The sequence below is a fragment of the Lutjanus erythropterus genome, chromosome 19 (assembly GCF_056507025.1).
Source record: "Lutjanus erythropterus isolate fLutEry1 chromosome 19, fLutEry1.hap2, whole genome shotgun sequence".
Lineage (NCBI taxonomy): Eukaryota > Metazoa > Chordata > Actinopteri > Lutjaniformes > Lutjanidae > Lutjanus > Lutjanus erythropterus.
The window spans coordinates 1,951,125-1,974,323 of record NC_139335.1 but is presented as its reverse complement, the minus strand read 5'-3'; the positions used below and the strand labels follow the sequence as shown (position 1 = coordinate 1,974,323).

Sequence of the window (23,199 nt, the reverse complement as noted above, 5' to 3'; positions counted from 1 at the left end):
GATGGGCCACACATGTCTTGACTCTTGACTAAGTCTGGCTTTCTTTCTACTGTATCGTCATTTCGTGTCTTTCTTGCTTCTTTGTTTGCTTTTTCGTTCTTTCTGGTTTGCTTCTTGCCTTTATTTTTCTGCCTTGTTTTGTTGCAGTCTGCCTTTGTGTTTTTCCTGTTTTTCTCATGGAGATGCAGACGGTTCCTGCTAGCTGTCAGTCGTGCAGTAAATTGTGGTCACTCGAGGACACGAGATGGACCGTCACCGCATACTTGGCATACTTGGATGCAAATTATTTTGCTCAGTGTGAATTGTCTGATTTTGAGCTTTTCTGCTGATCAAGTTTAAACAGACAAACTCTTCATCAGTTAAAGTTTACGTATTACCTACTATAGGGGACGCATAATATTTTTTTATTTCATTGAAAAGCCATCATATATTTAGACTCCAGCAGTTCATTTAGGACTTTAGTGCTTGCTGTTTTATTATCTGATTAATTACTAATCTCCACATTGTTTCACTGTCTTGAGTTCACTTAAAGCAGATGAGCACAAATTGCTTGAACACAAATGTAGAAGATTTAGTTTGTCATAACATTGTGTTCTTCTTCTGCAGCAGGTGCGCCCCTGACAGGTTTTTCTGTGAGATGCTGACTTTCACAACGTCGGGTGAATTAATAACACTGGAATAATTAACAAATAAATCATCAACACATAGAACTGGTGCCATGGAGAAGCTGTAATTTTCATACCGGTTGTTTTTTTTTTAACTGCATTGCCTGATACCATTTAGCTGTCGCCTGGTCCAGACCTTCGAACCCGCCCAGTGCCATATGGTTTTAGACATATTTAAGTCATTTGAATTGTTTTAGTTTTAGTAAATATAAGATTACTTACTTGTTTTTTGACACATTTTACCTTTAACAAATATTGCACCTCCTGTGATTTGAATATTGCAGAAAGCCATGTTGCAATTCTAATAAATGTTTGATTAATTGTGCCTAACTGAGCTAGTTATGCATGTTATTAGCATGTTAACGTCACACGGCTCATCAGAAGTGTACTGTGATTCTGACTTTTCTGGAGGTTCATTACTGTGCACCAGTCTCCTGCATTTGAAGGCATCACGACGTGCTAACAGAGATTTGTGCTTCTTTTTAGACACGATACAAACGTAACTCTTCTTCTTCTTCTTCTTCTTCTTCTTCTTCTTCTTCTTCTTCTTCTTCTTCTTCTTCTTCTAAGGGGCTCTATCCAGAACTCTTCCACCTTCTAAGGGTGCTAACAAGAACCCTTGCAGGAGGTCCCACTGAGAACCATTTCTTTTATCTAGAATCCAAACAGGGGGTTCTACTGACAACCCTTCTATATTTTAAGGATTTTACGTAGAACATGCTCAGGGAGTTCTGCTTATAACCTGTTTATATTTCAAAGGTTTTATGCAGAACCTGAACAGGGGGTTCTACCCAGAACTTTTTTAGATTCCAGTGGTTTTATCTCGAACCTTCTAAGGAGTGGAGGCATTCATGTGGAACGCACCCAGGGGTTTGTAAAGAGAACCTTTTCATATTCTAAGGGTTCTTCTCCTTCCTCTTCTTCTTCTTCGATGAGATATTTTGGTGTTGTGAAAACAGTAGTTCTGGGTGACAGTAGCTCTGGATTTTAAAATAAAGGATTCTAAACTAAGATGTAAAACTGATGAACATTTATTTAACATTAAAAATGAAGTAAACTAGTAAAAAAAAAAAAACACACCTTACATGCAAAATTTGCCCCCCTCAACATCTTTTGGGGCAGGTTTGGAGGGACACACAGTTGTATCGTAGGATTTTGTCAGTGGAAATATGTAACTCTTTAAAGGAGGAAGCTACAGCTGCATTTCATTGTTGAGTCCTGTGTTGTATGAGGACAATCAGGCTGGACTGTGAAAGTTGAACCTTTCTTTCTTTCTTGTTTGTTCCTCCTCTCCTCGCCGTGTCTGTAGACATTGTAATAGTAGCAACAAATGACCACGCCAGAATTTCTAAAACTGCCTCCACATTCTTTTAAGTTGTCATACAGCGCAGCTCTCGAGGAGTGGATATCAACAACAGGAAATTATTCTAAAATGGACTCAGACGATGGTGTCTCGCAGTCGACAGAAATATTTGCTCGCAGCTCTTTGAAGAAAACTCCTCTTTCTGTTACTTCAGTTACTTCTCCAAGACGAGTCCATCTCGCTTATCCAAACTTACAGCGACTGGAAAACTGATTTGTTTTGACATCTGTCTCCCTTGTTTGCTTTGCTTTCTCAGTTTCTGTCTGTCAGAACGTTTCAGCGTCTTCTTTTTTTTTACTCTTTTTCTCATTGGTTGTATTATTCTGTGGACAAAGCCTGTTTGTGTTTGGATACGTCAGTGTAAGAAAAAGGCAGGTTCCTCTTCCCTCTCATGTTCTCTGTTCCACTCCTCCTGTACTACGTTCTTCTATTACCTTCATGTATTTTTGATGTATTCATGTATTCAAAATGTTTAAGACAAATGCTGTCTGGTCCCCCTCTGTTTTTTTTTGTTTTTTTTTCACTTGTCTTGTTTGTCTTCCTCCGTCTCTCTGTCCGTCTCCATCTTGGCGTCTGGAGCGCAGAACGTCTCTGCGGTGCTTTTGATTGGCTGTTCAAAGGTTGGAATGTGCCTACCGACTCAAACGACTTCATTAGAGAACGTTAATCTCAGAGAGGGTCTCCGCTGAAGGCTGCCTGATGTTTTGATAAAAGACCGAACGTGTGGAACAGTTAAATCGAGTCATTTCAAAAGGCAGAACAGGACAAGAGGACGAGTATTACGCCCTTAAATAAACGTGTTAACTAGAGCCACCAAAGGTTCTTTAGCATGTCCCCATAGAAGAACCCTTTTTGGTTCCTGGTACAACTTTTTTTAAGGTTCCTCTTGGAACCCTTTAAGACAGTTCTACATAGACTCCAACATAAATCGCCTTTTATCTAGAACCTACCTAGGGGATTCTACCAAGAATCTTCTTTTTGGGGTTCTACAGAGAACCTTTTTATATTCCAGTGGTTTTATCTTGAACACCCTCAGGGGCGTCCACAGAGAACCTTTTAATTTTATGGTACAAAGAACCCTTGAACAATCCTTGAAGACCTCTTTCCTCTAAAAAGGGTTCTTTGTAAGACTAGGGGTTCCATTAAGAACCATTTTCATCCAAAGAACCCTTGACGAATCCTGTCTTCAAACAACGGTTCTTCAGAAACAGATGATTCTGGGTAGAACCTCAGCCCTTCAGGGAGAACCCTTGTAGAACTCTTATTTGTGAGCGTGCGGGGCTGAGAGTTGGGCCGTGGCAGGAGTGCTCTCAGAGATAGCGACAGAGGGGGAGATGAATTAGGGAGGCTTGGATTCGGAGCAGAACTGTTGGTTACGGTCCCAGATTCACTGTGGAGATCTGAAATGTCACTGTGTGTGTGTGTGTGTGTTTGTGTGTGTTTGTGTGTGTGTGTGTGTGTGTGTGTTTGTGGTAGCTTTATCTAGCTGGCATTTCCTGCTTTCAGAACCGACTACAGCACCAGGCACCATCTGATGACCCTCCAAAAGGCTCGGCGCTGCAAAGAATATTGAGGGGAACACAGGTAACCTTAGCAGGAATTAGGAAAGCTTGGATTTAGAGGATGACATACAGGGTTCTGTCACCTCTGCTAACACCTGCAGTTATTTTGTAGGTGTTATCTTAATAGTGTCGCGGGAGTTCAGGTTTGATTCCTCCACGCTGGCTCCTCTGTGAGCCCCTATGTGCAGGTAATGAACTCATCTCAAATCAGGCTACTGGCTGATTAATACAGATGATATGACACAGCCACAGTTGTCTGGCATCAGCTTGTGGCTGCAACTTTGCAGTGTTTTTCACTTCAGTACTGCAAGGATAGACACTGACATTTAGGTGCCAGCAGCTAAACAGAGACGTACGGCTGCAGGCACTCAACACCCACCACTATCTCAACTACGCTTCTTCAGGGAGTGAATATTGAAAATGTCACCTGAAAATTATATGTAAATATTGAAACTTTGCATTTTTAATGTCATATACCTCCTATGAAGAAAATTACGTACAGCATTAACGAAGGGCTGTGATGATAACGGTGGTCATGTGACGCCTGCTGTGGGGTTGAGCTCATTATGGTCATCACCGCAAATTTTTTTTTTGAAGGGTCAATCTCATGTCGGGTGAATCTGTTTATTAATACAGGATCCGCACTGTCACATACAAGTCAGGAACACAGCCTCTGATTGGACAACAGACTCAAGACTCAAGGCATCTTGCGATTGCCAGCTAACAACATGCTAACAACAACAACAACAACAACAGTAGCAACGGTTTTCAAAAGTGAAAAATGGTTAAATAACTGGCTCCGCCCCAGCAGCAGCGGCGTGACTCCCAGGAGCCGCAGCGCGAGCAGCCCGTCTCCGTGGCCGAGTCATGATGCTCTCTGACCTGCAGATCTGCAGCTGAGCACCGATGTTTTCATGCTAGATAACACCAACGTCGTATAATACTGCGCTGGATAACACCATCTTCTTCTTCTGCTGCTCAATCCCAGTGGTTCCCTTCTTCTTTGAGTGATGATTTTTTTGTCAGATGATGCATCACAGCGTCCCCTACCGCCTCGCTGCAGGTTGTAGGGGTGGTTAGAGATGGCAGAGGGAGGGATTTTATTTCATATGGTGTGTAAAATACTCTAAATAAATATCAGAATATTCAAAATACATAATCACGTTGAAATTGAGAAGTTAGGACTCATTTTTTACAAATGAAAATACATTTCTTGTGAAACCAAGCTCATGTTGTGAAGATGCAGCACTACTGTTATCTTTAGCTTAACATTAGCCTGTCCTGCTCAGTTTAGTTCAGGGCTAACTACGTCACTTTTAGAGTTGGGAAACAACAGACGAGACTTTTCTTGGTCTCAAGAAGCCGCAGCGTTTGTTAACTGACACACCGTAACCTGAACTGTACATTTACTGCCACACTGACAGCTTACTGCTGACTTTAAGTTTCTGCTCTGCTAGGAGCTTCGCTACGCTTGTGACAGTTTGCTTCAGTAAAGTCCAACAAAACGTAATTATTATGGTAAACCACCATCCTTGCTGGAATATGCTGCTTTGTCAGTGTGTTCAGAAAAACTGCATACTGCCTCAACCCTCGCTGTAACATGAAAAATATATAGCAGTGCTACTGAAACATGCTGTACGCCACACGAGTGGGATATACTTCTACTTTTTCATTATGCATAATTAGCTAATAATGTGGGAAAACCTTGAGCTGGTACAGGCTCATGTTCATTCATTTGACTTATTTGTGATGGTAATATTAGTGAAATTCAACCGGTGTTGCGGGAGACAAGTTTTGCTGATGATTTTATTTTAAAAGTTTTTAAATGCCTCATGTGACCAGCAATATTTTCCTCTACTTAGGATTACTGGCATTTCCCTTTTTTATTATCAAGGCCCCCGGTTCGACAGTGAGACGGCTCATTTTCAGCCCTCACTGTATAATGTATGTGCTCTTTAATGTATAGATAACAATGTATAAAAGGTGAGGAGATCACTTACGGTTTTAAAACACGATCCATCTTTTATGAATTTAATGGAGAGCGTTTAAAATTCTCCCTGAATATAAATGAACATGTGCGTGTGTATGTGTGTGTATGTGCGTGTAAATGTGGTAATTGGGAGGCAGAGTGACGTCGGGGCACACAAAGGAGTAACCCTTGTCGTACCGAGTGCAACCGATGGATAGAAGTGAACTTATTAGTGCGGCTACCTTTCCTCTCCCTTCCCTTCAGTGAAAAGAGCAACAGCACAGCAATAAGACAGAGAGCACCGCCTGCACCTGTCTCCAAACCGTCTCTGTGAGACTCTGCCTGGGTTCCCACACTGTATCAGTGAATTTATGTGAATGTTGCGGATGAGAGAAGTCGAATAGGAATGGAAAAAAGTCTTTTTTTGTTGACAAATTAGCCTATGTGATACGTAACGAGATAGCTGCATTATAAAATAGCAGTGTTTGTGTAACCATTAGGTGGTGAATTACATTATTACTTGTGCGTGTCTTTGTTTCCCTCTTTGGATGTTATGAAGTACTGCCTCACATCAGCAGACAGCAAAAGAGAATAACATCTTGCCTTGTATTTATGAGTTTCTGAGGACTTTTTACACCTTTGTTGTTTATGCACGCTCCGAGTCTCTACTTTCAGGAAGCCAATTTATTCACCTCAGTGGAGCTGATGGAAACACCTCACTGCATTTTGCATTTTGCAGCATTTCAAACAGTTTAAGAATTTGTTTTGACTTTTCAAGTCCATGCATGTGTGATATTTCTTCTAATGGACACCGCGCTCATTTTAGGAGTGTTTTCTCCACAACTATTTGCCTCTGAGCTGGCAACAGATGTGGATGGAGGAATTATGTTTTTGGGCTGTTCATCCGTCCCCTCTCGTGAATGTGATGTCTCAGGAATGTCTTGTTGGGATTTCTGTCATTCCACTTGGATTAAGCTGACTAAAATTTGGAGGTCAAAGGTCAAAGTCACTGTGTCCTCACAAAACATGTTTTGACCATAACTGAGGAATTCATACACCAACAATCATCACATTTCACACACATACAGATATCTAATAGGATAAAACGATGAGGTGATGACAGTAGGGGCCGACTGAATGTCTGTGGCCAGTACCGATATTTGGGAGCAAAAAAAATCGGATATCAATATGTTGGCTTGTATTCTTTTTACAGAATATAAAATTTTGTGCTTTCTCCTTAACTGACAATTGTAATGTTGTAAATCATTAATAATCAATATTATTCAAAAAATTCTCTTCTGACTTTTATTTTTTTCTAGTTTAAAGTTTCCATATTCAAGATGATGATGATCAATAATGATTAATCATGGACATCCCCAATATACACATAATCACACACTTTTTGATAATGATATTTAGTGGAAGCAGGATATTTTACAGTTCAACAATAAACTTTATTGTACAGAATGTTATCAGGGCACTGAAACAGGAAACATTCACCCATATTTTTAATTAATGAATTTAAAAAAAAAAAAAAAACACAAATAGAGCCTAAACCTAAATTTAGCAAAAGAATCAAATATACATAAATGCTGCTTATAATGTCAACAAATAAAAACAATCTGCATTACATTGTGTGAAAAACAAAAATCGTATAGGTGCATATTGGATAGCTGATACTTTACATCCAAAAGGTCAAAGGTCAACTTCACTGTGACATCACAATGTTCAGCTCTCTATCAGTCCTCTGTCCTCCTCTGTCAAAATATTCTCCAAGTGAAGACAACATGTTTCTACCTGTTATTCACTGGAATCACACATCAGAAGATTATGGAGTTATTATTGTGTGATTTTTGCAGTTATCTGTTCCAAACAAAGATGTTTTCTTATGTCTGTAGAAAATGATGTGTAGGCCAGGGCATCTCTGCAGAGTGAAAATACTGAACTTAAAATAGTGTTTTGAGTTTGTCACACCACCGAAATGTGTTATTAATCAACCAGCCAAAATTGAATTTATAAAAGGAATCGCTAAGTATATGTCTAGCAGCTTTGTTGGACATGATCAGACATGTTTGAGCCTCCAGAGCCAGAGGACGGCGACAGGATGGTACCTTTTTTTTTTTCTTCTGTGTCGGGTTGTTGGAACTGAAGTGAGTGGACGTGAACTGCTGGGCTGATGTGGACTGAGAGAGTCGCTGAGATGTGTTTGTAACTGACCGTCGGGGAGGAGGGGGGTGTCGTTTGTGTGCTGGTTTGTGGAGGAACACAGGCAACACAGTCATGTTTCAGGTCCGCCCAAAAATTCCTGAACACAGAAACCGTGCTGCATATCTCTGCACAGCTTATTAATATATCAGTAAAAATGAAATTCAATGTTTGACCTGAGATGAGACAACCGGTACTAAATTAAGGTGAGGGAGACATCGTGGTCTTGGAAAGCAGGTTTGACTGTTGCAAACAAAGAGTGCTCTGCAGTGTTTTGTTGACCTATCCCTCCATCCACCCTGACCTCTTACATTCAGCCTTTGATGCTCTAGTTACGTCACTTCACTTTCTCCTTTGCTCCTGATGGTCAACAGTCACACTTCCTGCAGCTGCTCGAGGGCTGCGGGACCTTGAATGTAAACATAATGTTGTTTTGGTGCCACTGCTGAAAACGACCGCCTCTGTCATATTTTTCTCGGGACTCAACAAAGGGTGACCCAGGACCAATGCTTGCGATGACCTCTGCGCAGCAGCGGCGGTGGCGGCGGCGGCTCCCTGCCTCGGCGGTTACTGCTGAATGGTCTCAAATGTGAGCTTCTCCGGCGAGAGTGAGATTAGATGTGACATGTGGTAAGAAGCAGGAATATCGTCCCCTGAGGTGAAGCTGGGCTGTGTGGAGAAATGCCAGTTTTGCCCCCGCCTCTCTTCCACCCCTCCTGTGGCGTTAGATTGGCCTTGATCCCCGTATTTCAGCACGGTGATATGACAGTATGACAAGTTAAGTGAACAGTTGATCTTAATTGGCTCCTCTTCAGGTCTGTGTGTGTAGTTTGAAGTACTTTCTGGTAATGGAAAGACCAACAGTGGGGACGTACAAGATGTTTGTTTTTCATTGATATTTGGTTCATTGATGGCCTCATTAAACAGATACCTACAGACTCTTCTCCGTCAGTCATCTCGTCTGTATTTCAGGATACTAATTTTACTGAAGATCTGCACCAAGATGGCCCACACCACTCCTCTTTTCTTTTTTTCCTCTTCTTTTTTACCCTCATGACACTATCTACCTCTGGTTAATGTGACATCTCACAAATTCATTGACTTCTGCTATACTGGCACGATACATCATTAGAATTGTTGGAAAGAAAGGAGAAAATGGCGTGGAGAAAATGAAGAAAAAAGGGAGTACAACCTCACTCTGAAATCTGAAATCGCTCCCTTATTTACTCAGCCTCTATTCTACACATATTAAACATATTAAACACCCAATAGTTTTCTCTGTTGTGACATTCTGGACACTAATGATGCATCCTTATTTTGCAAAACCATTGAATTCTGCATTTTGTGTTCCGCTGAGGGATTTTTGTGGTTTTATTGTACATAAATGTCAGACATAGAATTCAAGCTCTCAAATAAAATTACTTTAAGTATACCGCACTTGGTAGCAAATAGGGAGTGACTCTGGACAAAGCACCACGGTGAATAAGGGAGGGTGAAGGGAAGATGAAATTGTCCCTTGCTGAAATGAGCCGTTATAGGCGTCTGGGGATTAACCAAAAGCAATTTTACCTGAACATTCAACATTCCTGTGCCAAAGCAAGCTGACGAGATTTTACAGTGTAATTAAAATGGAGAGCAACATGAGGAGGAGGAGGCTGGTGACCAAAGTCTGACATCGTCTTAACCTTTCTAATCATGTCATGGCATGACTTTGAACATTGATTTCTTAAGAAATCAGATAAATAAGAAGCTGGATTCAAAGTGCACTGTAGTAATTTAAAGGTCTATCAATGTCTCTTATGAATAGCAAAGGTTGTTGGTCTCATCAAAGATTTATTAGGTTTGGACAGTGCTGCATTAGGAGGCTGTTGAAGCTTGGTTTCCCTTTCTGTATCTCCACACATCCCTAAATGTCATCATAGGTGAGGATGGTTACCTCTTGAGTGTTGAATGTGAGCAGGAGGCTCAGAGAAGAATGATACTCGGGTATCTGAGTCTGGATGGTGGCGTCTTTTTTGTCCATTCCCAAATTTGACTCCATTGGCAGCCTCTAATTAATCATATAGAAGACTTACAGCTTCAACCTCCACCCCGTCTCAAACTGCTGAAACTAAGCGCCTGACCCAGAGCTACTTTTGTCTCAAGTTCCCGTTGGAGTGGAACCACATACAACTAGTACGACCACGAGCATCGGACCAACTGGACCCTGCCTGTCCCTATTAAAGGGATAGTTCACCCAAAAATGAAAATTCAGTCACTGTTTCCTCACCCTCATGACGATTGAGGGTTGTTTTTATTTTGTTAGTCTGCAAAACACTGCTGGAGTTTCACAGGAGAACAGTGCTGCAGAATCTCCCAAACAATAGGAAGTGAATGGTGACCAGTTTTCAAACATAAAAAACAACAGGAAAAAAAACATAAAATGCCTCCATACTGCACACTTTCTGACATCTTATGGACGAAACAATTAATGTTGCATGTAGTATCATCACACAGTCAGATCGCTCATTTCCTGAGCCTGTTCTTACAGATCAAATATCTTGTTTTGCATCATGCTTTGGTCTATAAAAGCTGACAACCTGTTGGCATATAAAGGTAGTGACTGAATGCATACATGATGTCCAACACCCTCTGTGAAAAGAGAAGGATCAGAAGAGATTAGACAAGCGGAGGGGATAAAGATAGAGCTAAAGACAGGCTTTGTTTTTGGCCCCCTTATGAGCCAGGGCTCCTGCTAATTACCAAGCTCTCTGGTCCTTGCTAAATGTGTTTGAAATCCACTGGATGCAGATAATTGAGCTGGAAATGTGTTACATGACAAAGTCACGCTGAAGGACAACCACTAAAAAAGGCCTCCTCTCCACTTCCCCCCTGTTTTCCTCTGTCAGGCACACTTTTGAAATAAAACTCCCCCAAATGATTCATTCCACAGCGTTTGTCTTTGTTGTTTGTTGAGATTGAAGCTTAGGGGATGTTTGAGCCACCTATTGTGATAAGCTATAGTCAAAACAGACACAGGCCACTGGCGGATGTGTCAGACAGGCCTGTGTTTTCTTGTTGCTGAAATAATTGCTTTTAGCCTTCAGTTTAGGGATGTGAGCTTTTAAAGATCCCTCACACATCATCATAGCAAAGTAGAAAAATGTTTTATAGCCACAGGCTGTCCGTGCATCTCAAGTTTTCTCTCACTTAAGCAGTCGCTTGTACTTGCACAGATTTTGTATAGCCTAAATCTCAAATTGATTTCGGTGCTTCATATGAAAATTGATTTACTGGCTTGGATACATTGATCCCGGGCAGAGATGGGCCTCCCCTGAGAACGTTGGAGTAAAGTGAAAACAAGGTGAAGAGAGACTCCCTGTCGCTCTATTTGCATTTTAATTATAAATTGCATCATTGCACTGAGTGCGGTAACAAAACAACTCCCTCGCCCTCCATTCACTCCTCCCTTTTGCTTTAAGCTCGGCTCGCTTCATGAGAATGAAACTTCATGCGGAGAGCCTCTGCAGGGCAGAAAATAACACGACGTAAGAGCACATCCGGCCGCCGCGTGGATGAAGGTGAAAGGAGCTTTACCGCAAACACCCTCACACAAATATTGTTCTCTTTTTGTTCAGAGAAAGGAAGACATATTGTCAAAGAATATTTTCATTTGGATAGTTAGGCGGACTTAGCTGTGTTTTCAGTGGGTGTTTGAGAGGAAGACACAGAGCGAGAGAGCGCCGTGGACTGCAGCCAGTATCATTTTGTCATTTAGAAAGCACTTTTCTGTTGTTATCTTGGCTACATGGCCCACTGTGGTTTGATGTCTGCTTCAGAGTATATAATTTTTAGGATTTCAAGTCCCAAAATTTTCACAGTGGATTTGGCTCTCTTTACTGTTTGTGTGTGTCAGGGCTTGTGCAGAAGTGCCGGTATGTTTTTGTCACAGAAGTGTTGCTGTGCTGTGAGTATAGCGGGCTAATTGATCACATTGGAGTGGTGTGTGAGCACAAATGGCAGGAGCACAGACTTCAAGCTCCAGTCTGGATGCTTGCATGCTGATGTACACATATGGCTTTATCTAAACATCTCTCCACTGTAAAGTACGGCAGCTGTGCGGGATTTTTACAGGATTGCGTCCGTCAAATGAGCCCTTTATCTATCGTCCACGTCGGTCTTATTGGATATATAATATGGGATGTATCTAGCAGAGTGTGCTAAATACTGGGAGACGCAGATAGATTGATTTGCATGAGTAATGTGATTTACCCAGACTGAAAGTCATTGCGGTACACGTATTTGTGTGTGTAATGAAGTACACCAGACCATGCACTTCCTTATCAGACACTTACTCACCTCTGTGGCAGGATTTTCCAGACCAAGTGTTCAGCATTTTCACTCTAGTTAAAGTAAATGACTTGAAAAGATGGTATAAATGTGTAGGCGAGCGTTGTGCAGGAGCCGCTCCTCTGTTTGTGTTTAGATTTAGGATTGGACCCTTTTTACACTGAGACACTGAGTCACACGGCAGCTGGTCAGCTCTGCAACACCAGAGCAAAGCAGAGATTTAAAGAAGATCAGAGAGGATGGAGAGATGTGGAGAGAGAAGAAAGGATGACGGCAGAGGCCAAGTGCTGAAAAAATACTCTCTTCTTTGTCTTTTTCAGGCTCGGTATTACGTTAGCTGAGACAGCCTTTAGCCTCTGTGGAGCATTGATATTAAATGATGAATGTTGTTGTAGCAATGAGAGCTGAGGTTTGACAGTTGCACTGTTACCTATTTGACAAGCATGTTTATAAAAGGTATAGAGTAAAGCTATGACGGTATGGATTTTTTCTTACCGTGGTGAAAAAGCAGCATATCCCTGCAGGATGGTGGTTTACTGCAGCTGCCCAAATAATGACGTTTTATTGGACTTTATTGAAGGATGCTGTCATAAGAGTAGAGTTAGCTCCGTAGCAGTGCATAATGTATGTGCGGCATGCAAGTGCTATGGTGGTGCAGTGGTTAGCGCTGTCACCTTACAGCAAGGATATTCAGAGTTTGAATCCCCCAGCTGGCTGGGGGGCAGGGGAGCTTGTGGCTGGGGCTTTTCTGTTCAGTTTCCATGTTCTCCTCGTATCCACGTGGGTTCTCTCTGGCAACTCCAGCTTCCTCCCACAGTCCAAAGACATGCAGTGTAATAGGTTAATTGATAACTCTAAATTGCATGTTGTCTATGTGTCAACCCTGAGATGAACTGGTGACCTTTCCAGGGTGGACCATGTCCCCGCTGGGATAGGCTCCAGCCCCCCCACCCCCGTGACCTATCAAGGATAAGAGGTTACAGACAATCGATGGCTGGCATGCAAGTAAGGGACAGCGTTCAAGTAGCAGGCTAGCGGAGCAGTAAGTTGTCAATCTTGCAGTAAATGTACAGTTTAGGTCTCAGGGTGCTCGTTAATAAATGTCCCTAAACCAAGAGAAGTCTCTTCTGTTGTTTCCTAACTCCTGGGAAAGTGAAGGAGTTTAGCCTTGAAATAAGCTCAGCAGGAAAGGCTAACAATGGCAGTACCTTTGTACCTATACAACATGAGCTCTGGTACAATAATATCCCTTAAACAGTGTACTACTGATAGATCTGACTAAATGTCTGCGCCTGTAGACCTTCAAGTTGAAAGTGTGCACGTCTTATAAATGAGAACTGCTAAGAACTGAAATTGATAAGCGGAATCAAAATTGTTAAAATCCAAATGATACCCAACCCTAATGGTAAACAGCACACATTAGCTCAGAGGGCTAACTTCACCTAACAAACCTGATGGTTGGAAATGTGTAATAATATTTTTTGCTAACAGTAGAGTCCTGACTGGGCTGGACTGCTCTTCCTCCAGGCTGCTGCAGTGGCTCCGTCTCCGTGGTGTTTGAGAGTATAATCCAGGCTTCACTCAGACTCACCTGTGTCAGGTCAGGTCTGCAGCTGCCTGTACCTGGGAAGATCTGACATAATGGTATGACTTTAACTGTGGAGAGCAGTATGAAGGCGAAGAGTGCTAACCCTGCAGCTACTTACATTTTCTCTTAAAGTACACTGCACACTGACTGAAAACCCAAAAACATCTGCTCCATGTGAAGAACCTGAATCCAACCGATGATTTAAATCTTTGACTTTCAGGGGGGCAACTCAAGTTTTTCGAACTGTTCTCAGTTTTATGTCAAAGTGCTGGAAACTGTGTGAAGTGATCTCCTGTAATGTAGTCCAACACATCAATGCAGTGACTGCTTATCTCTAAAGGTGACACCAAAATTAAGTTAATTAATATTCCCACTCAAAGCAGTGATAGATATACTTAATTCTGTGAAGTACAGCTCCCATATTAACATTATTCATTTGGGCTAAGGTATCTCACTTTCTTGATGTGAGACTTCTTATGGTATTTTTTGTCATCTGAGCTGCATAAATTAACACTTTTCTCAGTTTTACATCTTCTAAAGTAGGAAAGGTGATCAGAACAAAGCAATAAGTGAGAAGTGTGGCGCTGGCATGGCTGCCTGGTTTTATAGTGATCTCATCTGGGTTTAAGAGAGGCAGAGAAAATGAGGAGTTAAGTTGATGGTTTAAAAAGGGGAGAAATAATGAGACAGAGAGATAGAGAGGAGAGCATCAGCGGTATGGAGAGGGATGGTGATGTTGTTTCACTGGGGTTTGCTCCACGGTTCAGGGAGGGCCTCTGTCTGTGCCGGCGCTTCTTAATCCATCACGCCTCCCGCGGCCCTGGATCCGACACACTCCAGCGTCTCTCCCCACCCCGCCGCCGAGTTCGTGCTCAGCCCTGTCATGCATGTGTGCTCACTGTTCCCGCTATTCTCTTATCCCTGTTTTCACCCTCTTTTTCTCTCTCTGAGTGAGTGTCAGGACTATCAGCAGTGCCTCGGGCGAGATGGACAGACTCTGTTTTACAGCAGACATGTTTTCATACATGTTCCACACCAGCCTGTTCTCACATGTGAGTCTTTCACTCACACCTGAGAGGAACTTCTTCTTCTCTCTGATTGTTCTGCTCCCCAGTCTCACCTGCAGCTGCTCCTGCTACAGTCTAAAGATGCCCACCAAGCGGGTTCTACCAACTGGTTTTTTGTATTTTGTTTTATCTAGGATCCCTTCTGGGTGGTTTTACTGAGAACCTTTTTATATTCCAAGGGTTTTATGTAGAACTCACAAATGGCGTTCTACCAAGAACTTTTTTATATTCTAAGGGTTTTATTCAGAACCCAACCAAGGGTTTCTACTGAGAACCTGTGGGTTTTATCTAGAACATGCTCAGGGGGTTCCACAGAGGATGTTTTATATATTCCAAGGGTTAAATTAAGAACCCTTTTTTATCATGGTTAAAGGAACCCTTGACAAAAGAGTTTTTCAAGGATTTGATCGCTGATGAGCTCTTCTTCTTTCTTTCAAAAAGGGTTCTTTGGATGAAAAGAGTTCTTAGTGGAACCCTTAGTCTTACAAACCCTTGATAAACCTTTTCTTCAAAAAAGAAAAGGAATCTAAAAACCTTTTTATATTCCAAAGGTTTTATCTAGAACCCAATTAGAGGGATCAATCAAGAACCTCTTTATATTTTAAGAGTTTTATCAAGAACAGACTCAGCGGATTCTACAGAGAACCTTTTTATATATGGTATAAAGAACCCTTGACCTCCTCCAAAAAGAAAAGGGTTCTCAATGGAACCTTTAGACTTACAAAAAAACACCTTTCTTTAAAAACAGTTCTTTAGAAGCAGATGGTTCTAGCTAAGTTAATGATTTGCCTGATTAAATAAAGGTAAAATAAAATAAAGTAGAACCTCAGCTCTTATTTCTAGGAGTGTGTAGATTTTCCTGCCATTAAATGTCAGAGCCACCTCGGTTCTGCTGTTCCCTCTCGGCCGTCTTCTCGTCTTCTGCCAGAAGTCCTGAATCTCTGATAGCGGAGAGTTGGACTCACTTCCGTCACATGATCCCTGCGTGTGTGCTTATTTGACAGGATGTGCACCTCCAGCCAGCTGTGTATGATGTGTCGAAATGGCAGTCAGCTACTTCACTTGATCAGTCTTGCTGATCCCCCTGATGCCTCTGAACATGCTCCCTGTAAGCCTCCATCGGCGCTCCGGTCCACTTTTAATGGAATCTGACCTTATAATGAACAGGCTTCATTAACCCTCTGTCAGATTTCTCACCCCCGGGCTGGAGGGACGAGGGTGGCGGGGGGGGGGGGGTTGTTAAAAAAGTACGGTGTTGACTCTAAGCTGTGGAAAAGCGAGCTAGCATGTGGGCGTTTGATTTACGTTCAGAAATGCGTCATGCATACGCTCAAAGCCGCAACACCCCGTCACTTAGCCTCAGCTTTTTGGCATGTTTTCAGTGTTTGTAGTGTGTCCCTCTAAACTCTGCAGCCCGTCTCTGTACCTCACTGTTTCGCTCGCTGCCTATTGTCACACAAGGTGACCCTCGAAACTCTCCAGGATCCCCGCTGCGATCGCAGCCTTTTCTGCAGCAGCCAAATCACACAGCTCCACCCCCTGTTCACCTGGTGGTGGTGCCTCAGCACCGTGCCACCCGTTTCTTTTCCCTCCCAGCAGGAAGTGGGGCCTGAAGGGAGAGGCTAGTGGGTGGTTCTGTGTATTTGATGTTTCTCTTTCATTTTGAAAGGGAATTTAGATGGAGACACGGGGTGTGTGTGTGTGACTGTCTGTGTGTGTGTTTGCAAGTTCTTGTGTGCTTGCATGTCGAATGTGTTTTTGTTTTTTTTTTCCTTTTTTTATAATAAATTAATTTTCTCTTTTTGAGCGTCTCAGCAATAGCTGTAATGAATTCCAGAAGGCTTTCCATCTCTCTTTTCTGTCACTCTTCACCTCCTATTTCACAGCAGGCCTGGTTGCCTGAAGTCCCTGCCATATGGCCATATTGAAGGATTTTTGGGAAAAGCTTAACTTTTTCCATATAAAAATCCATTGATATAACTGCATATAAAGGGCTTGTCAGTGTGTGTGTGTGTGTGTGTGTATCTTAACAGTGAAAAGGTAATATAAAGTTCTCTTACGTGCCTTAAAAATGTAATTGTACTGATTGGTTAAACAGCTACTTGTTGCCTCGTTGGTTAGGTTGGTTATAGAGGCTATTTAGCATGGATATGAATACAGGTGTGTCTTGAGTTTCTGTCTTGCCCTTTGGTGTTACCTTGGGCACAAAAAGTTGGGTTCTGCAAACAAGTTTCCCTCAGCACTTTTATAAAAACTAAAATATGACCACGCTTCAGACAGTGTCGGGGAACCATGTCGCCATGTTTAAGGTCCACCCAAAAACTCCTGAACACTCCTGAAGTCCTGGACAACATTTTGACGATCTAACTCCACAATTCAGTCCAACATATTTCTCAGTCTTTTCACGTTTTCAGTGTGTAAAAAGATGTTTTTCTAACATGTATATTTTTTTCTTTTACACAGACTTAAAATTTTATTTAAGAACATCTTCTAGTGATGTGAAACATTAATTCATGAAGCATTTTAAGAAAACAGAATAAGAAGAACAGTTGCTCTTGTCCGCCTGTATTTATTCAACAAATAGTGCCACCAAGCCAAAAAAAAGTCAAATGTGGTGCAGTTATTTCCATTTCTGGACTAACAAGGCACATTAAACCAAAACTAAACCAAGACGTGAGAAAACCTGTGATCTCTGGAGAAATGGTAACATACATAATTGATTGATTTTTAATCGGCTTAACGATTAATGATTTATGATTTATGATTAAGCATTACATCCCTAAACCGAACATTTTTTGTTCCACTAGAGGCGAATTCGTCTCTACATTTTTAGTTAACTCAGTTCAAGTTTTGTTTTCTGGTGTGTAATGAACATTACAGCCTCACAGTCCCACAGCTGTGTTTAGATGTTTAATCTTCAACTTCACTTAAACTATAACTTTAGATCACGTTACATAAAACTTAAATAAATAAAAACATTTAGAGAGGTGCCGGTAAGTGATTTTGATTTTGCATGATGGAAGTCCTAAAGATAAAAATGATAATAATCACAGTTCAATTGGATAAATATTCATTATGTTGCAGGTTGGGATGGATGTGCAGGCGACGTGTGCATCAGCAGCTATTCAGATTGTCACAAGCGCAGATGGAAAAACAAATGAACAGAAATGTGTCCTCGAGTGTAAATATGCATTGTAAGCTGTTCACATTATCAGATTTGCAGATGGAGGTAACATATGTGCAGAAATATATGCTATCACCATGTAAAATTTACAGATGGAGCTAATATCACAGCACAAGCATTATTACACTGCGTGCTGAGTGTCATGTATTGACTCACTGTGTGCTTGTAGCGTGTCTGTAAAGGTCTGGTCAGTTTCTGGGCAGCTGGCAGCCTCCAGCCCTCATGCTGATGGGGGAGGCAGATGCAGCATCACCTCGCTTAGCTCTTGTTTATACAGAGGAAGTTGAATCTATCTGTCTGTTGGTTTGTCAGACTCTCCTCCCTGGCGTGTTGAGGTGTGTGACAGAGAGATGGAGAGAGATGGAGGCTGGACTGGCAGAGTGAGAGCAGACTGTCTCTCTGTAATGAATATAAATGGGCTCCGGGTCTCACTCCCCTCATCTGCCACCCACCCCACCACCTCCACCACCCTCTCTCTGAGAGCAGGCATGGGGCGAGGATATGGGATGGAGGTGGTCCGTCCTCCTTCCCTTCCTCTCCATTTCCTTACACACTTGATTTTGTGACGACTGCTCTGTGGTTCAGTTCAGCTAGAACAGCTTTTAGTGAGACTCTTAGCACAAGAAACTTCAACACAGTGTTGTCAAAGTAACTGTTTTTAAATCAAATCTTTTAAAATTATTATATGATACCATAAAAAAAATCCATCAGACCTGTAATCTAACTCTTTTACTTGCAGTTTTATTTGTCTTTCATGCATGATATTAGTGCTGAAAGCTTCAGTTGATCACCAGAAAATCAGTTGCCGACATTTTTGACAGCGGATTGATCTTTAAATGAGATATATGTAGTATCCCAGTGAGGATTTTTCCACTGAAAAGACCTTTACAAAAAGAGATTCAAAATAGGTTCTAAAGTGAAAGTTTTTTCACAGACTGTTTCAAGACATTTGATCCACTTTTCGCTGCGGTTTACAAAAGTGACATCTTTCATCTTCTACAGTTTTCAAATTCAAAACTACGCTGAAATTTCTGAGTTGAAAGCCCAGAAGAAGATTGTTAAACACAGAGCCCCAACTCAAGTTGAAATGCACACATGGTTCATATTGTTGACATTTTATATTTTTTGCACATGTGCAAATTATATCTGTGTGCACAAAACTTTTTTTCCACACATGTACAGAATATTCTTTTCTAGAGCTGCAAAACATAATTACATGTTCACAAACTTTTATGTGCGCATGAAAGTCTTTTGCACATGCACACAAAAAGTGATACACAACTGCAGGCTGTGAAATTATTTGTGAACATCCTTTCACAAGCTCAAAATATTAACAACTCTTATTTGACACCATAGCAGATATACAGATAACAGATATCAGAGCTTTGTGCTGGTCATTGTTCACTGAAAGATTAGTATGCAGATGAATTAAAAAGAAAGCAGCTGTAAAGTTAAAACGTCGTCAGGTGGCAGCTGATGGTTTCTCCACATGGACCGTTTACCTGCGTGCATCCAAAGCCTGCCCAAATATGATTGGTCAATACGACTCAGACTACAAACAGAAACCAGAGCGCTTCTGATCCCAAAATCTTGTCCTCGTGTACAGATTCTGCATTCATATGCAAATATCTGTTTAGAGAGATTACAATCTGATGCCACTGAGTGAAATAAATGGTAAGTGCATCTTTTGTGCAGCTCATGATGATGTTCAATTGTTGTGTAGACATGTGGAAGTATACACCCTCTGCTATAGTGCAACTGACTACAACAGGCTTCAGAAAGTGTGGAAAAGAAGGGAGAATTATAGGCTTCACAATGTGGTGTTCACTCCAGGGTCTTTACGTATGTCTGCAGCATGATGAGCTGTTCGCTGTATTTGCCAGAGAAGAAGATTAAGACGTAAACCGTGAACTGGTTTGCTCTCTGTCTGTATCACTCTGTCTAAGCACCCTTACTGTCCTTATGTTCTTATTTTCACTGCTTTTCATCCAGCCTGCAGGGTGCTCATGAAGCCCACGTACTGTAGCAGCAACAAACACTCCCTTATCTGAGGCACAGGACCTCCATTAGCTTCATACTTTGTCTTTTAATTGCCTTTGGAGGAACAGAGTCTTTGTGTATCTCTGCCAGGTATCTTCTGTAATGTGACATTATTTATTTTCCTCTGTGCTATGTGCATTATCACCTATTAGTCATTCTCCCCATTCACGCTGTCATCATCTGATTCCCATGACAAATGAACTGTCTGCCGACATTTCTTCCGAGGGAGTCCTATGATTAGCACACATTTCCTCCATCTCTCAGAGTTGTTATTGCTGCTTTTCCTCCTGCCGCTCTGCTCTTGATGTTTGTCATGAAAAGGATGGAAAAAAAACTTAGCTTTATTCTGGTTAAGTGTCATCTGGGTCTATTTAGAAAGCTGTGAGGCTGTTAGCTGGGCTGCCAGTGTTGTCATGTTTTCTTAAATTGATTCCCTGTGATTACTTGGCATTTATGGTGCTCTGTAAGGGACAGGATACAAGAAAATTTACTTGGTAAATTGTGCTTTAGATATACTGGGAAACAAATAGTAACACACACACACACACACACACACACACATAGGGAAACACACGTGTGTGCAAAAATCTGCGTATACACCCTCACTCACTCGTATGGACTATAATTAATTGCCAGGAAGTCTCAGGTAATTTAAATTGCAAATCAGTGCAGCCTTGTTCTCCCAACTTTTGTGATTAATATTTTATTGTTTTACTGAGCGAAAATGCCACCAGTGTTTTTCATCAGATACAAATAGCACAAAAGAAGAAAAGGGGGGCACTGGATTGAGGAAGATCAGATCCGGGCGTTATCTCTAAACATTAATTAAGTCGTGTCTGGGTCTGGAGCTGTCGAGGTCCCCTCTCCTGTCGCAGATCCACCCGCGAAGACAGGGGTCTCTCTCCCTCACATTTCACCCATCCTCTCATTTCTTGGTCTGTCTCTCTGCGTTCTCGGTCTGATACTCAGTTTCTGGCAAGTTTTCTCAGGTCCTGAACTCCTCTTTCATTCAGCCTCTAATTAAACAGCGGAGTGGAAGGGGTTCCTTTGGCAGGAGATCGTGGGGACGTGCAGGTTGAGCGAGAAAAGTCAGATCCTGAGACCTTTGTGATGACTTCGGTATGAATTGTGTGGAGAGGAACTTGAGAGGAGCAGAGGATGGAACCAGCAGAAATGAGACATTTAGGCAGCAGAGAACTAAAGCTTTGAAACCAATCTGTCGCACGCTCCTTTTTAGTCTCTCTTTTTTCAACGGGATCTTCAGTCCCATGAGACTGCTGTGCAGCAGAGGACCAGAAATTAGACAGAAATAATGAGGAAGTTTCCCTCTGCCACAAATAGAACATGAGAGGTGACGTGGCCACAGCAGTGTACAATTCAATCACAGCATTTCAGAATGAAAAAAAAATAAAAACCTTAAAAAAAAACAGCTTTGACCTTTCTTATCTTCTTAGCCAGGCTTTTGAAAGTACTGTGTGACCTTGTGTGTGTATGTCTATATTTGTGTGAGTACACACTGTCAGCTTGAGATGAAAGTCTTCAGTCTTTGCAGTGATTTGCAAAAACTTTTCAACCCATATTTACTTGAATACAATACAAAAACAAGAGAAGGAACCAGTCCAATCTAATATCTGTAGTAGGACCAGTTAATGGAGACTAAATCAGACTTGCAGCACTAATCTGCATTCCAGTCTAAATTCCACAATTGTTTGTCACAGATTTTGTATTTGAGAGCATTATGCTATAGCAAATCAAATTGAGACCTGAATTGTAGGGGTGCCACAGATCAAATCATTTTTCGGATCAGCAAAAAAAAAAAAAAAAAGGAGGCGGAATTAGTCTTAAATTACTTTAAAAATCTCTAAAATATAATGATAATAATTATTATAATATTAAAAAGATATACATACTAATTATATATAATAAAAACTGCACTGTAATAATAATAATATTATACAGCATACTCTGAATACTCTACTGTATTATACAGTGGTGTGCTATGTATATTATAGCACATATAATAGATAATTACAGACTGTACAGTGTAATACACTACTACAACTCTGTAGTCTGGCTCAGGGTCCTGCCCACAGCACTATCTGATTGGTTAGAAGTCACAACTAATAGCCAATCAAACACAGACAGAAGATCAGACAGCATATATCACCAAACTTTAACTAAAACTTTGTTGGATACATGTAGTCCACAGATCACATGTGTGTCAAACTGTAGGAGGGCAATCTGTATGGAAAAACTGTGATCTGTTGCACCGCTACTAAATAGTAATTTTCACTTATGTCCTGCATTTCTAGGTAACCTGTTCCAAATGCAATGCATCATGGGAAGTTATGAGTTATAAGCAAATTAGGCCCGTCTCTCAGCCTATTAGCTGCACATGTGTATGTCACCAGGCAGAATCCTACAGCACCTCACAATTGTTGAATGACATCATTACACAAGTTACATTACACAAACTACACAAGCTTTCCAGACTAATGCTCAGGTTTGGTCTCATGTAATTGACAACTACTGCTACTACTAATGATACATAATAACAGCTTTGACCTTTGGTAGCCAGCACTAGCTTTTTAAAGGACTGCCTGACCTTGTGTATGTGTTTGTGGATTAGCACAGATGCTAACTTACGGTCCTTCTCTTCTTTAGCACGCGCCTTTTTAGTCTCTTTTTTCAACAAGATTTTTAGTCCCATGAGACTGCTGATATAGCAGAGGACCAAAAATTAGACAGAAATAATGAGGAAGTTTCTCTCTGCCACAAATAGAAAATAAGAGTTGATGTGACCGCTGCAGTCTAAATCTCAATCGCAGCATTTCAGAATGAAAAAAAAAGGTCTTATAAAAAGCAGCTTTGACCTTTCTTAGCCGGCACTGGCTTTTGAAAGTACTGTGTGACCTTGTGTGTGTGTTTGTGTGAGTACAGACTGGCAGCTTGAGATGAAAGTCTTTAGTCTTGCACTTCACTTAGAGCCACGGTGGACGGGTGCAGCCTGGCTGGAATCAGATGGCTGGCACAGCGCTCCGCTCCTCTCAAAGCAAAACAAAGACGAAACCACGCGCAGACAAAGGAAGGCTTCCCCCAGTGAGGCAGAGCGCACGCTGCTGCTGTGCTTTGAATGCTGAAGCCTCCTTTAAAACAAATGAATTCAGAGCCCTTTTTTTCCTACTTACTAGGAAATACCTCCCAATTAGACTAACCTTTCAATTAGG

The 23,199-nt window shown here is 41.5% G+C and overlaps 1 protein-coding gene across 2 annotated transcripts in view; it reads left to right on the top strand.

Annotated features, from left to right (window-relative positions):
* The window catches only part of spop (speckle type BTB/POZ protein), a 130,066-nt gene that overhangs the window by 35,974 nt on the left and 70,893 nt on the right, over positions 1 to 23,199 (top strand). The window lies entirely within an intron of this gene.